This window comes from Nicotiana tabacum, chromosome 19 (genome assembly GCF_000715075.1).
Source record: "Nicotiana tabacum cultivar K326 chromosome 19, ASM71507v2, whole genome shotgun sequence".
In the NCBI taxonomy this organism is placed as follows: Eukaryota; Viridiplantae; Streptophyta; class Magnoliopsida; order Solanales; family Solanaceae; genus Nicotiana; species Nicotiana tabacum.
In genome coordinates this window covers 9,506,643-9,522,724 of record NC_134098.1, presented here as the reverse complement: position 1 = coordinate 9,522,724, position 16,082 = coordinate 9,506,643, and the positions used below count along the sequence as shown (strand labels likewise).

Below are 16,082 nucleotides of genomic sequence, written 5' to 3'. Positions count from 1 at the left end.
TTTGGTCCTTAAGTTTCTGCCCATCCGTCACTAAAAGTCTATTTTCCGTCACTAAAAGTCCACACTAGAACTTGTTTGCCCCAGTTTTTATTCAATCAATCATAGCTTTATGTACAAATGTCCAAATGATGAATGGTTTAACTTTCTGGTAACTAGAATCAAAAGACTACAATTTTCATGTTTCGATAATTTTTCGATTCCTTATGAATTGCGAGATATAAGTTTCCAAAGTCGGCTACACGCATCAGAAATGTCTGGCGAAACTGCTCTACCAGCCTTCATTCAATCCATCATAACTTTCTGTCCAAATAATGAATAGTTTAACTTTCTGGAAACTAGAATCAAAGGGCTATAACTTGGACGTTTTAAAAATTTTCAGATTCCTTATAGATTGCGAGATATAAGCTTCCAAAGTTGACTCCACGCACCAGATATTTCTGGCGAACAGCTCTGCAACAGAAATTTCCAGCAACCCACTTTGTCCGAAATCCATTCCGTTTACCTTCTGAAATTCACCCGAGGCCCTCGGGACCATAACCAATTATACCAACATGTCTCAAAATACAATACGAACTTAGTCGATGCTTCAAAACACATCAAAACGACGAATCGCACCTCAAATCAAAATCTATTGAACTTTCAAATTTTGTATCTTGTGCCGAAACACATCAAATCAATTCGGAATGACTTCAAATCTTGCACACAAGTCATAAATGACATAACGCACCTATTCCAATTTTCAGAATCGGATTCCGATCTCGATATAAAAAAGTCAATCCTCCGGTCAAACATCCCAAAAACTCACCTTTCGGCATTTCAAGCATAATTCCACTACGGACCTCCAAATAATTTTTCGGACACGCTCCTAAGTCCAAAATTACCATACGGAGCTATTGACATCATCAAAATTCTATTCCGGAGTTATTTTTTCAAAAGTCAACTCTCCGGTCAACTCTTTCCATTTAAGCTTCAAATTAAGGATTGTTTCTTTTAATTAATTTAGAATCTTTCGAAAAATCAAACTCGACAACACCCGCGGGTCATAAATACTTATTACGAAATTGATCGAGATCTTAAGTCGCTGAACGGGGCGTTAATTCTTAAAACGACAAGTCGGTCGTTACATAAAATAACTCATAAAACTTAAAATTTGTGTAGAAATAAATAACTAATCTTAAGAGTAATTTTTTAACTAAACGTTATTTCTTCAACAAATTTTATAATTTAAAAATCAAGCTCTACGAAAATTTCTTCAACAAAAGCTCTCTACAAACAAGGGAGGCTCAAGCACATACGAGGCCTAAAGCCAAAATATTTAGTGTGAGGCCTTAATTATTAAAAGAATGTTATAATATATATTTTTATTTGAATTCTAATCTTATGGGTTTTTGAGATACAAAATTGTTAATAATTGTTTTTATAATCAATTTCCTTCAATTATTTCTTTTCAATTGATAATATAGCCAACTTAATCTTTTTCTTGAGACATTATAGATCATAGCTAAGATTCTATTGAGCAATAGAAGTATAGAACTATTGAAAGCATAAAAGTATCGTCGAACACTTGAACTAATGAATCTTGGAAAAACAAAGTAAGTAAGAATATTAAAGAGAAAGATAGAAAATATGTAGGAATTTCTTAAATATGAAGAGATAGGGGAAAAGAAAGATTGATTTTGACAAATTAAGGAAGGGAGAGAAAATATTTTACATGTTATCTAATGAATGAGTAAAAAGAAATTGTCAAATTAACTCAAATTGAAACGCTGGAAAACTATTTGTCTTACCCATTTTTAAGTAAGTCAAACTGTTACCTTATTGATATATCTAAAAATAATTTCTTTCCTTTATATGAAAATTCTATTTTTGTATTAAAAGTACTAAATATTATTTTTTAAATACCTATAAACATATTAATTTTATAAAAATGCCTCCCCCAAGTTGGGGGCCTACGTCACAAGCCTTACTACTGCTAAGGTTAGAGTCGACCTTGTCTACAAACAATCAATCCTCTCGACTCTGTCTTTCTTTTGATATGTTTACTTTTATTATTAAAATCTTTAATGTTATCTTTTTGTTATTTTAATTTTGATTTATGAAATTATAGTTCTATTAAATTTTTTTATTATTTAGCTAAATATTGCGTAGTTTAATCTTAAAATTTTGGTACACCATTCATCGATAAAAAAATTATTGGCTTGTTTAAAGTTTGAAAACCATTAACGAAATTCCTGACTACGCTAATGGTAATCTTCATCATATATCACTTTTACTTGATCATAATTTTTTTTCACCCGAGACTCTCGATCTTGTTGGCAACAAATTTAGTTCTCCTGTTCCGAAGTTGGTTTTTAATCTCTCCAATCTTGTTTCACTTTATTTGTTAGGTATTAATTTTATTGGCCCATTTCCCAAAGGTTTTAACTCGACTTCTCTCACAACTTTCGGGGCTTCTAATAACTCCTTCAATTGTTCTATACCTGAATGTTTGTTTGATCTGAATAATCTTGAAATTATTGAAGGTACGATACCGAGTAAGACAGAAAATGTGACAAAACATACTTTTCTCTAACTTTCATCCAATAACCTTATCGGAAATCTTCCGGAAATTCTTTGTCACCTTCCAATGCTAGAACACTTTAACCAATAGGTTGGAAGGTGTTAAAAAGTCATTTTTCTGAATTAACATTTAAAGGTCTTCCCTGCATCTGGAATAATCTGACTATAAAAGTTAGTCAAAATTGGACTCCACCATTTCTAGCCGAGGGCATTATAATTGGCAGCTGGAATTTAGGCCCTCAGTTTCCCATGTGGCTCAAAACTCAACAAAAAAAGATAAGGTATATTGACATATCAAATGGTGGAGTAGAAGGTGAAGTTCCAACTTGGTTTTGGAACTTATCTTCCGATATTCAATTTCTCAATCTTTCTCACAACCAATTTGTTGGTGAGGTTTCAACCATCTTAGTACTCGCTTGGTCAGATGCGGGACAATCAATGTTTTTGAGTTCCGACAATTTTAGTGGTCATATATTTCGAGTTTGTCGACTTTGAGCACTCAATTTTGAATGTCTTATCACAATTTAACATGAAAGATACTGTTGAGCATTCAACTTCAAAGCTTTAATCTTTTAGGTTTTCAAGGAAACAAACTTTGCCGGTTTCTACTCTTGGTGAGCTGCAGTTCATGTGATCAAATTCCTGATGTTGATACTGAAAAGGATGAGAGTGATGAAGATGAATTACACTGGTTCCACATTTCAATGATAATAGGATGTGGTCTAAGCTTTTGGGGAGTATGTTCTTCTTTGATCTTCTAAAGATTACAGAGACATGCCTATTATCAGTTTTAGATAGCAGTTGGGAATCCTCAACTTGTCCGAAACATGAAAAAGCTAATTTTTGAGAATAGCAATATCATTAGTCATATCTCTCCCTATATTTGTAACTTTACACACAAGGACTTTCCAAGTGCTATCTAAAAAATGATAATAGACATGTCTCCATGATCTCTTGAAAATTAAAGACGAACATACTCCCCTAAAGCTAAGATCAAATCCTATTACCATTTAAATATAGAACCAATCCAATTCATCTTCATCTCTTATCCTTTTCAGTAGCGATATCAGGAATTTGACCACCTGAACTGTAGTTCACCACGAGTGGAAGCCCGCAAAGTTTGTTTCCTTAACCAGAGATAACAGACCACTGAAATTCTTGGAATCAATGTACATAAACTAACAAGGTGTTGAAATGATTGGAACCTTACCAATAAATTGGTTGTGAGAAATATCAACTAAATGAATTTGAGAAGATAAGTTCCAAAACCAAGTTGGAACCTCAATTTGCATGGCTTGTAAAGGTGGAACCCCAGTTCTGACTCACTTATAAAGTCATATTATTATTAGATGCTTTGAAATATCTTAATTGTGTCCAGTTGGTGAAATGACTTTCTGTTACAACACCGTCCAACCTATTGTTAAAGATGTCAATATTTTCTAGCATTGGGAGTTGGCAAAGACTTTATGGGAACAGTTTATTGTTTCCTAGTCTCAATTTCATCAAAGAAGAACTATTTCTCAATCCTGTTGGAAGGAAATTACTCCTATCATTAAATAATACAAATAATTTTCCCTCGAATAGATTTTCTGAGAGATCAAGCAAAGGTAATTTCGATAACTTTCCAATTACATTTGGTAATTTTCCAGAAAGCATATTCCTAGAAAGGCCAACTAGTTATTGAGCTCAAATTTGAAATCGTATTTGAAACTACTCCCTCAATATTGTTTCCACGAAGACTAAGTGATTCCAAATCTTTGCATCGATAGATCCAATTCGGGATAATGGAGTTGATGTTGTTGAATTCAAGATTAAAATGTTTAAGTATTGTTATGTTTCCGGCATCACTCGGCATACCTTCAATACCACTAGAATTAAGCTCAAGATTTTCAAGATTATTAAGAACAAACAACCATCTGGGTAACAATTGAAAGAGTTGCCGCCTGCCCTGAAGTTCGTGAGAGAAGTAAAGTTAACAGGACCTTCGGGAAAAGGGCCAATCAAATTACTAAAACGCAAATCAAGAGAAACAAGACTAGGGAGATTGAAAACTCATTTGAGAATAGAAGAACTAAAGTTATTCCAAGAAAAGTCAGAGTGTTTCAAGTGAAGAAAAATTATGATGAAGTAGAGGTCCAAAGAAAAATGCGTATACGGAACCAAATGGATGTTGGTGATACCATTTATGCGTGCAAATGTGGTATATGCTCGCAAACAAGACACGACCGTCGAAAATGTCCTTCAACTGGTTTGGGTGGCGGTGGTAATCCAGCTCCTGGTGGAAGTTCATCTAATGTACCCAACTATTATACGTAGTGTTTTGTTTCCGTCATATGGTTGTAATAAGTGTATGTACTTGTTTATCTTGCAAAATGTATCAAATAAAATTATGTTTCCATTGTTGTTAAATCTTATTGATATTTAACATTATCAGTGGAGTAAATTAATGAATTTCTCCCTCCCGTTCTTGTTATCAAAAATAGTATTGGATTAAAAAGCCAAACTTATTACGTTGACTTTCGAATTTCAATCTAAAATTATTAGAAAACTACACTGTCGGAGGAGGAGATGTTTGATCAAGGGATTCCAGCACTTTCATGTCACCAATGCCATTTGGGTTCCTACCTGTCAAATGGTTTTTTGAGAAATTACAGAATCTCAATCCTACAAACTGGTAAAACTTATAGGTATATCTCAGAGAGATTATTGTTAGACATGTCCATGCTTGTAACCAATGCCAATATGATATCATATTGGTAACAGTTAATACCCTAAAATCCCTCTAAACTATCACGTTTTTGTCAGTTTAGTACTTAATCTATTCGGTGTCCCCAAAATTCCCCTGAACTATATCTCTCTAGTTATTAAAAGCCACCTCGTTAATGTTTTGGCAATATGTGTGCAATAACTCGTCTAAAGGCACGTGAAAGATGAAATTATCCATAAAATGGCCCCACCTCGCAAACTTCTAACGGCTAATTAGTGTTAATATATTCAATTTCTTTTTCCTTTCTATTTTCTTTTTATTCCAGATTTTTTTCTTTATTTTTCACCATTTTTTTTCATTTTTTCCCTTTCGTCTTCCTTTCTCCTTATGGGTTCCATTTGAAACTTTTCTCTTCTCTTATTTTTTCTGAAATTACCGTTCTTTTTTATTTTTTCTTTATTTATTTCTCTATAACTTCTCTTTCCTGTCAAACCCTAGTTTCTTTAAATCCCAAATCTCCGACTAAACCAAAAATCACTGTAAAATCGAAGGTTAGTGTGAAAAGAAAAGGTTGAATTGACGTTTAATGGTGAAAATCCAGATTGATAGAAGGGGCAACCTTTGTTGAAGGAGATGGAAGAACAAAGGCTTTTACCAAACGTGTTGTAAACTCACAGTTTAAAGTTAATTAGGAGCGTGCATCATACACAACTGGAAAAAATCGATGAAGGAATTTTTAGTAACTAGGGGAATATAGTTCAAGGGGATTTTAGGTACGCTGGATAGTTTAGGTAGGAAACTTATAAAAACATGATAGTTTAGGGTGGTTTTAGAGTATTAACTCTATTGGTAAATATTGCCTTTAGTTGTCACTATTGCACTTTTTCTCACACGTACTTCAAAATCGTAAGCATCATAAATAATATCAACTTCCCCCAACTTATTTTTCGGTGACCATTTTTGTTAGATTGCTAATACACCTATCCTTGAGGTGACAAATTTCTGGAGGCAATTCACCATAGAATTTGTTTGAGCTAAGGCTAAGGATTATAAAATTTGAAAACTTCATTCCTAACCATGGTGATAGTTGTCCAACGAATTTGTTTTCAGCTAAATCAATTTTCAGCAACTTTGTGCAGTTTGCCAATGATGGAGGTAATGGACCAGTAAGACTATTTCTATGGAAGTCCAAAGATTTAAAATTACATAAAACCTCCATGGATCTTGGTATTCCTCCAATCAAGTCATTGTCTCTCAAGATTAAACCTTTCAACTCTAGCCAGTTCATCCAACAATCAAAGATTTCTCCTGACAAATCATTTTCCTCGAGGTTTAAGATCTACAATGTGTGGAATCCGTTCTTATTTGTTTCACACAAGAAGTGAGATAAAATTCCTGAAAAGGAATTTGTTATAGAGGTCTAGCTGAGTTACACTGAGAGAAACCTGAGATAACGGACCACTGAAATTCTTGGAATCGATGTACATAAACTAACAAGGTGTTGAAATGATTGGAACCTTACCAACAAATTGGTTGTGAGAAATATCAACTAAATGAATTTGAGAAGATAAGTTCCAAAATCAAGTTGGAACCTCAATTTGCATGGCTTGTAAAAGTGGAACCCCAGTTCTCACTCACTTATAAAGTCATATTATTATCAGATGCTTTGAAATATCTTAATTGTGTCCAGTTGGTGAAATAACTTTCTATTACAACACCGTCCAACCTATTGCTAGAGATGTCAATATTTTCTAACATTGGGAGTTGGCAAAGACTTTCTGGGAGCAGTTTATTGTTTCCTAGTCTCAATTCCAACAAAGAAGAACTATTTCTCAATCCCGTTGGAAGGAAACTACTCCTATCATTAAATAATTCAGATAATTTTCCCTCGAATAGATTTTCTGAGAGATCAAGCAAAGGTAATTTCAATAACTTTCCAATTACATTTGGTAAGTTTCCAGAAAGCATATTCCAAGAAAGGCCAACTAGTTATTGACCTCAAATTTGAAATCGTATTTGAAACTACTCCCTCAATATTGTTTCCACAAAGACTAAGTGATTCCAAATCTTTGCATCGATAGATCCAATTCGGGATAGTGGAGTTGATGTTGTTGAATTCAAGATTAAGATGTTTAAGTATTGTTACGTTTCCAGCATCACTCGGCATACCTTCAATACCACTAAAATTAAGCTCAAGATTTTCAAGATTATTAAGATCAAACAACTATCTGGGTAACAATTGAAAGAGTTGCCGCCTGCCCTGAAGTTCGTGAGAGAAGTAAAGTTAACAGGACCTTCGGGAAAAGGGCCAATCAAATTACTAAAACGCAAATCAAGAGAAACAAGACTAGGGAGATTGAAAACTCATTTGAGAATAGAAGAACTAAAGTTATTCCAAGAAAAGTCAGAGTGTTTCAAGTGAAGAAAAATTATGATGAAGTAGAGGTGATATATGTTGAAGACTACCATCATATAAACGAAGATGAAATAGAGAAGGAAGCTTGTAGATCCATATAATCAATCTCCAGATTCTCAAGATTGAAAAGACTAGACAGCCACTCAAGGTTATTGATCCTTAGATATCCAAACAAATTAAAACCATATATGTGTAGCTCAATCACATGACGAGTCAGATTGTGGCACACAACCCCTTTCCATTCACAACAATCTTTTCCAACAATCCTAGAGTAGAGAGACTCTAAGGGATCATATTCTTCATTCTTCAGACTCTCCAATGCTTGTTGCTCATTTTCTCTGCAAATTCCTACACTAACACTAAACTTGGTGAACCTACACTCGCTCAATTTTGAAGTCTTTGTCTCTTTTTTTCTTAATAATTGACATGACATTAATGTTTCAAGACAAGAGACTTTTCTTAATTCTTGTACTCCATCATACATCCTTAAATATGGAATTTTTTTTTGGTAGGAAGTACTTTCCCATTTTAAGCCTTGCTCTACACGAATTAGGATTAGTAAGGACCTCAATACGAGTATCGAATGTCAAGTGAAAAACCAAAAAAAAAAAGTCTTCCCCAAAATATTATCATAACCCCTATTCAGATCCTTGTACACTGTCTCAATTTGATAAAATGAATACAAATTGGTGGATTCACCATTTATTGATCTTTCAAATCAAGAAAAGAAAGAGATAAAAGAATCATATACATCATTAACATCATAAAATGACTAGAGCGTCCTACCATTTACAGCTTTCAAGTGGTGATCGAAAAAGCAATAGTTAACTCGGTCTCTTTAACCTTTCGAGTTTGGCAATAGCATGCTATTCTGTTTTTTTTTTTTTTAAATCTAACTTAATAATCATCAGTCTAGCTAATATTTTTCCAAATATTTGAAGTGAATGTGCATTGATGCAAACCAAATTAAATCTGCGATTCATACAATTAGATAATCTAAAAGCCAACTATGAGTAACTTTTATAGCAAGCATAGATAACCAACCAAATATGGTAAATAACATGTAACACTGGTAAAACAAAATTATGGTGATAGTGTAAATTTTCTTTGCAAAAATGATTAATTTGTTAAACCTCACAAAATCTTGAACACAGAAAAATAATAAGAAAGAAACTCGGGAGAAAATGAAATCTTTCAAGAATGTAGACAGTAGAGTATCATTCAAGCTTTAGCAATAATTTTGACATAAATCAATTTTCCCCAATCTCTAAAGGACTAAAACATATTCATGATAAAATTAAAGAACTTCCTTAATAATTTGGTGAGATTATAAATATATATTGGAACCTATAATTTTATTTAAAATTAAAAACCTAATAATAAGTTGAAATAGATTTTGTTCGATCGTTCTATCAGTTCTTAAGAATCACTGATACCCCACAAACATAGTAATAAATGATAAAAGATAGCCTACAGTTGCAAAAAAAAAAATATCTCTCCACTATCCACCTTATCGTTATCTCTAGCAAGAGTGAAAAAAAGAAAATATCTTACAGAAAGCTACAAGATGCGTAATTTATACTAGAACACGCAACTAGTACCATACTTCTTTATATTATCTAGCAATTATACTACGTAAAATAAAGTTTTCTGTAGAGATTATTTCAAGATAGAGATTACTCTATCTAAGACACTAAATAACTACCTATATTTATCTCCAAAAAACTCATACTAGAACTGCTAATATGCTTCTTCTCTTCTCAAACTCTAATACTACCCAAAACATGGTGTTGAAGAAAATTCAACATTTAGTTGTCTTAATGGTGGTTATCCATTGAAAATATTAGTGTTCATTATAGTTTTTCACCTATATATTCTCACGAGCGTGACTCAAATATCGATTCATTATCTGAAGCAATGTATGACAACCAATCCATTTCAACCCAACAATTAAAATTGGAAGCTTATGATGACAGTTAAGTGACGTCAACACAAGTGATTATGTGGATAAATTGTAATAGGGAAGCATGTTTACCCATTGGTACAATTCAAATTATGAACAATATTACAAGAACATTCTACACCAGGAAAAAATAAAGGGTTGTTGATGATTAATTGGAAATGATCACATTGAAATTTCTTTATCATTTGGTATGAATATTGAAATATACTATATTTAGCTTTTAAGTAATTTGATTGTAAATAATTTACATTATTAATATATATTAACTGTAAATTAGATGAGGATTGATTCTCATCGTAAGCAGGCAGATTTCAGTTATTTCACCTCAATCAAAATACAGCATGTCATTCCTGACTTTATTGTCCTAACTCTTTTTCGTAACTTTCTTTGTAATTTCTTTTTTCTGCTTAATTTTTGCACTGTTTAGAAATATGTTAAATTGTAAGAAAAAGGTAAAATAAAAATTGTAAGTACTTATCATTATCTGCAAAAGCTGCTAATATGCTTCTTCTTTTCTGAAATTCTAATACTTTCTAAAACATGATAGTATTAAGGAATTTCAAGATTTAGCTGTCTTTTTCAATTGATTTTTTCAAATTATTCTGAAACTCTGTCACTAATAACGCTTAGCTACAACATATAATGGATCAATAAAATTTTTAGAGATAGTGACTTTACTATGAAAATTTAAAGCCACCATTTAATTTTTTTTTCCTACCATTATTTAGGTTTTCAACTTCAAAGAGGTATATTCCAGGAAAATCATTTACAACCTCACAGAACCTTGAACTTGGAAAAGTGATAAGAAAAGGAACATTTTCTAGAATGTACAGTGCAGAGTTTCATCCGAATTTCAGCAATAATGTAACAGTTAGTTTACTCTGGTCATTCAAATTTCCACAATTTCTAAAACAAAAATCAGGATATGAGCAAAAGTCACACCTAACACATACCCCCACAGCAATTTAATCATTTCTACACTCCCAGTAGCCTTCCTCTCTTGCCTCAATTATTCAACGAATAGTTAAGAAATAAGTCTCCATTATGAAGTTTTTGTCTTTTTTGTTGGTTAAAAAGTCTTGCTTTTTGAAAAGAAAGAAAGAGAGAGATATAAGGTCTTCTAAGAAGCACTAGTAACTTTGCTAAAGCACGGACACAACTAGCATATACTCTGAACATTACTTTTAGGATTGGCCAGGTAAAAACTAAGGCAATTTTTAAGATTGAAATATTAATCTTCTCCAAATTCTTGATCATTTTGTGGTAGCTTGTTTTGCAGCTTTCAGAAATGGAGATTGGCTTAGCAGTTGGAGGTGCATTTCTATCTTCAGCTTTGAATGTTCTCTTTGATAGGCTTGCTCCTCAGGGTGAGTTGCTGAAGATGTTTCAAAGGGGCAACAAGCATGATGTTGGACTGCTAAAGAGGTTGAAGATGACTTTACTTGGCCTTCAAGCTGTGCTATGTGATGCAGAGAATAAACAGGCATCTAATCCATACGTCAACCAGTGGCTAAATGAGCTTCAAGATGCTGTGGACAGTGCTGAAAACATAATTGAAGAAATCAATTATGAAATTTTGAGACTTAAGGTGGAAGGTCAGCATCAAAATCATGCAGAAACAAGCAACCAGCAAGTAAGTGACCTTAACTTGTGCTTGAGTGATGAATTTTTTCTTAACATAAAGGAGAAGTTGGAAGGCACCACTAAAACATTGGAGGAGTTGGAAAAGCAAATTGGTAGGCTTGGCCTAAAGGACTATCTTGTTTCTGGTAAACAAGAAACTAGAGGACCTTCAACTTCTTTGTTTGATGAATCTGATATCTTTGGTAGGCAGACTGAAATAGAGACTTTGGTTGACCGTTTATTGTCTGTTGATGCCGATGGAAAAAAGTATCGTGTAATTCCTATTGTTGGAATGGCGGGGGTTGGCAAGACAACACTTGCTAAAGCTGTGTACAATAACGAGAAGTTGAAAGATCGTTTTGATTTGAAAGCTTGGATATGTGTGTCTGAACCATATGATGCTTCTAGAATAACAAAAGGATTACTTGAAGAAATTGGTTCATCCAACTTGATGGTTGATAACACTCTTAATCAGCTTCAAATCAAATTGAAGGAAAGCTTAAAAGGGAAAAAGTTTCTTATTGTTTTAGATGATGTTTGGAATGACAAGTACATCGAGTGGGATGACTTGAGAAATCCTTTTGCACCAGGAGAAATTGGAAGTAAGATCATTGTGACGACACGTAAGGAGAGTGTTGCGGAGATGATGGGTAGTCGGCCAATTATCATGGAGATTCTTTCTAGCGAATTCTCTTGGCCTTTATTCAAAAGACATGCATTTGAAAAAAGGGATCCTAAAGAGCATCCAGAACTTGAAGAGGTAGGAAAGCACATTGCAAAAAAGTGCAAAGGTCTGCCCTTAGCACTAAAGACGCTTGCTGGTTTGTTACGGTCCAAATCAGAGGTTGAAGAGTGGAGACGCATTTTGAGAAGTGAAGTATGGGAGCTTCCAGACAATGGCATATTACCAGCCTTAATGTTGAGCTACACTGATCTTCCCGTGCGTTTGAAGCAATGCTTTTCCTTCTGTGCAATATTTCCGAAAGATTATCCATTTCAGAAAAAACAAGTCATTCAGCTGTGGATTGCTAATGGTCTAGTACACGGGTTGCAAAAATATGAAACAATTGAAGATTTAGGCAACCTATTCTTTCTCGAGTTGCAATCAAGGTCACTTTTCGAAAGGGTCCCAGAGTCTTCTAAAAATAATGCAGAGAAATTCTTAATGCATGACCTTGTCAATGATTTGGCCCAAGTTGCGTCTTCAAAACTTTGTGTTAGGTTGGAAGAGTACCAAGAGTCTCATATGTTGAAACGAAGTCGACACGTGTCCTATTCAATGGGCTATGGTGACTTTGAAAAGTTGGAACCTCTCTACAAATTGGAGCAGCTGAGGACATTACTTCCAATCTACAGTATCGAGCTATATCGTTCTTCTCTAAGCAAGAGGGTGTTGCATAACATATTGCCAAGATTAAAATCCTTAAGGGCACTATCATTGTCTCGTTATCATATCAAGGAGTTACCAGATGTCTTGTTTATCAAATTAAAACTCCTAAGATTGGTGGACCTTTCTTTGACAAAGATAAAGCAGTTACCGGATTCAATTTGTGTGCTCTATAACTTGGAGATACTTCTCTTGTCATCTTGTGAATTTCTTGAGGAGTTACCGCGGCAGATGGGGAAGTTGATAAACTTGCGTCACCTTGACATTAGCGGCAGTTCTCGCTTGATGATGATGCTACATTTGAGCAAGTTGAAAAGCCTCCATGTCTTATTGGGAGCTAAATTTCTTCTAGGTGATCGCGGTGGTTCGAGAATGGAAGATTTAAGTGAACTATGCAGCTTGTATGGAACTCTATCAATTGGACAGTTGGAAAATGTGGCGGATAGAATGGAAGCTTTGAAGGCAAATATGAGAGGAAAGGAACATATTGAAAAGTTATCATTGGAGTGGAGTGTAAGTATTGCGGACAGTTCACAAAATGAAAGAGACATACTTGGTGAGCTACATCCAAATCCAAACATAAAAGAACTTGAGATCAACGGATATAGAGGGACAAACTTTCCAAATTGGCTAGCTGATTATTCATTTTCTGAGCTGGTGGAATTGTCTCTAAGCAACTGCAAGGACTGTTATTCCTTGCCAGCATTAGGACAACTTCCTTCTTTGAAATTCCTTGCAATTCGAGGGATGCGTCGAATAACAGAGGTGACTGACGAATTCTATGGTAGTTCGTCCTCCAAAAAGCCTTTTAACTCACTTGAGCGACTTGAGTTTGCAGATATGCTGGAGTGGAAGCAGTGGCACATACTAGGGAATGGAGAAGAGTTTCCTATACTTAAGAATCTTTCAATTAAAAATTGTCCCAAGTTGATTGGAAAGTTGCCTGAAAATCTTTTTTCTCTAACAAAATTGACAATTTCAAATTGTCCGGAACTCAATCTGGAGACACCTATCCAACTTTCAAGTCTCAAAAAGTTTAAAGTTGAAGGTTCTCCTAAGGTTGGAGTTCTTTTTCATCATGCTAAACTGTTTTTGTCTCAACTTCAGGGAATGAAACAGATAGTTGAATTAGATATTTACAATTGTCAGTGTCTTACCTCCTTGCCTTTTAGAAGTATGCCACATACCTTGCAGAAAATAAAGATAAAGCGTTGTGGGAAATTAAAATTGGAGTCATCAGTTGGTGATATGATTTCGAGAGGAAGTAACATGTTTCTGGAGAAATTGGAACTGGAAGAATGTGATTCTATAGATGAGATATCACCTGAGTTGGTCCCTTGAGCATGCTATCTGAGTGTATGGAGTTGCCACGGCCTTACTAGGCTTTTGATTCCCAATGGGACTGAAGATCTCATAATTGAAAAATGTGAGAATCTCGAAATACTTTCAGTGGCATGTGGGACTCAAACCACGTCGTTGCATAATTTGCATATTAGAAAATGCCATAAGCTGAAGTCGCTACCAGAAGGAATGCAGAAACTGGTACTGTATGAGTGTCCAGAAATAGAGTCCTTTCCTGAAGGAGGATTTCCTTTCAATTTAGAAGTCCTTGAGATGGAGCATTGCAAGAAACTGGTGAATGGGCGAAAGGAGTGGGGTTTACAGAGACACCCTTGTCTCATAGAGTTACACATCTACCATGACGGTAGTGACGAAGAGATTCCTGCTGGTGAAAATTGGGAGTTACCTTGCTCTATTCGAACTCTTTGTATAGACAATCTGAAAACATTAAGCAGCCAAGTTCTCAAAAGTCTCACCTCTCTTGAATCTCTATATACTTATAATTTACCTCAAATTCAGTCATTGTTGGAAGAAGGGCTTCCCTCGTCTCTTTCTGAGCTATATTTATCTGACCAAGATGAGCTCCATTCACTACCGACCGAAGGTCTTCGGCACCTTACCTCGCTTCGAAGCCTGCATATCTGGAATTGTCGTAATCTCCAATCATTTCCAGAACCAGCGCTTCCCTTCTCCCTCTCTAAGTTGGTCATCTGGGATTGCCCTAAACTCCAATAAAAGGGATGCCCTCTTCCATCTCTGAACTATACATTACTCGCTGCCCATTGCTCAAACCACTCCTAGAATTTGAGAAGGGTGATTACTGGCCAAATATTGCTCATATTCCCACCATAGCGATCGATTGGGAATACCTGTGATGATTAAAACGAAGGTGCTCTAACAGATGTAAGTTATTCTTTTAACTTTTTTTCTTTTCAAGTACCTTTTTATTCTTTGTTACTTCTCTTTTCTTTTCTGTTAATTCTCCCTTTGTTAAATCTTGTTGAGCAGTGTGAAGAGTCTATTGCAACTATGTTGCAGTATATGATTCATTTTGTTTTCTTGAAAATTTTAGTTCATTATTTCTTGATGTTTCAACTAAATAGAAATTCATGTAATCTTGTTGTATTTCTTTTTCCAGTGAGTTGAGGAATGAGGCAGCAGTTTATAGTAATGTACATTTTCACTCTTGAGCTTTGATCTGTCTACTGGACGTGTAAAATCCATTTTTTTCCTACTCAAAGGTACCCGAGACAGAAAAGTTTTTTCCTATTTATAAAAAAATATAACTGTTTGTTTCCTGGTTATTTAACATTTAAAAGCATCTAGACCATATTAAGGCTGTTATATATGTATAATTATCATCTCAACTTAACAATTCTTTTTCTTTCATTCTCAGGATTTTGGTAACAGCATTTAAGCTATTGCAACTCCTTACTCAGTTGGTGAAAGGAAAGTTGTGCTGAAATTCTCTATTGAATAGGCGATGACCTCAACTGTGATATGTCATCAGAATGTAAGTGAAGAATCATACTTCTCTTTTGTGTATAATTTCCCAGCATTAGTTCTCTTTAATCAATCAGTGAAAAGGGCTAGTCGTTTCTCTGCATCAATTAAGTCATCCACTGCTCTTGACTGTCAATACTGGTCTGTTGTCCAAGTTAAACTAGGTCATTGTTTTGTTATAGCTGAGATTGACACTTGATTTGCTCTGAGCAATTCTTTTTTGTACTATGGATTAGTCAGCATAAATTTGATGGTAGTAGTTTTAAGACTTCACTCTATTAAGATTTTCACTTGATTGCACCACTTCCATGTTTACTTTCCAACATATCATAACAGATCACAAATGCAATGTTTGACGAATGAAAACCATTTTGTTTAGAGTCTCTCTAATGAATCAATAAGTATTTGCACTCTTTTCCAGTTAAACCCAACCATGAATAAAAAAAATCTTCTTCTCTTGATTAAGAAGAATGATTCATCCTACTGTGTGAAGTTTGTGTGTGTATGTAATCAGGGACAACGTTTTAGGAAATAATTAAACTTGCATTGTCAGGAGTTGATAGCAATACGGCTTCAGATAGTG

General features: G+C 34.5%; 2 pseudogenes; one reads left to right on the top strand and one right to left on the bottom strand.

Annotated features, from left to right (window-relative positions):
- Nucleotides 1-5,107: 5,107 nt before the first annotated feature.
- Nucleotides 5,108-8,126, bottom strand: LOC142173372 (uncharacterized; annotated as a pseudogene).
- Nucleotides 8,127-10,422: 2,296 nt separating this feature from the next.
- LOC107828452 (putative disease resistance RPP13-like protein 1) lies at nt 10,423-15,775 on the top strand (annotated as a pseudogene).
- Nucleotides 15,776-16,082: the final 307 nt, after the last annotated feature.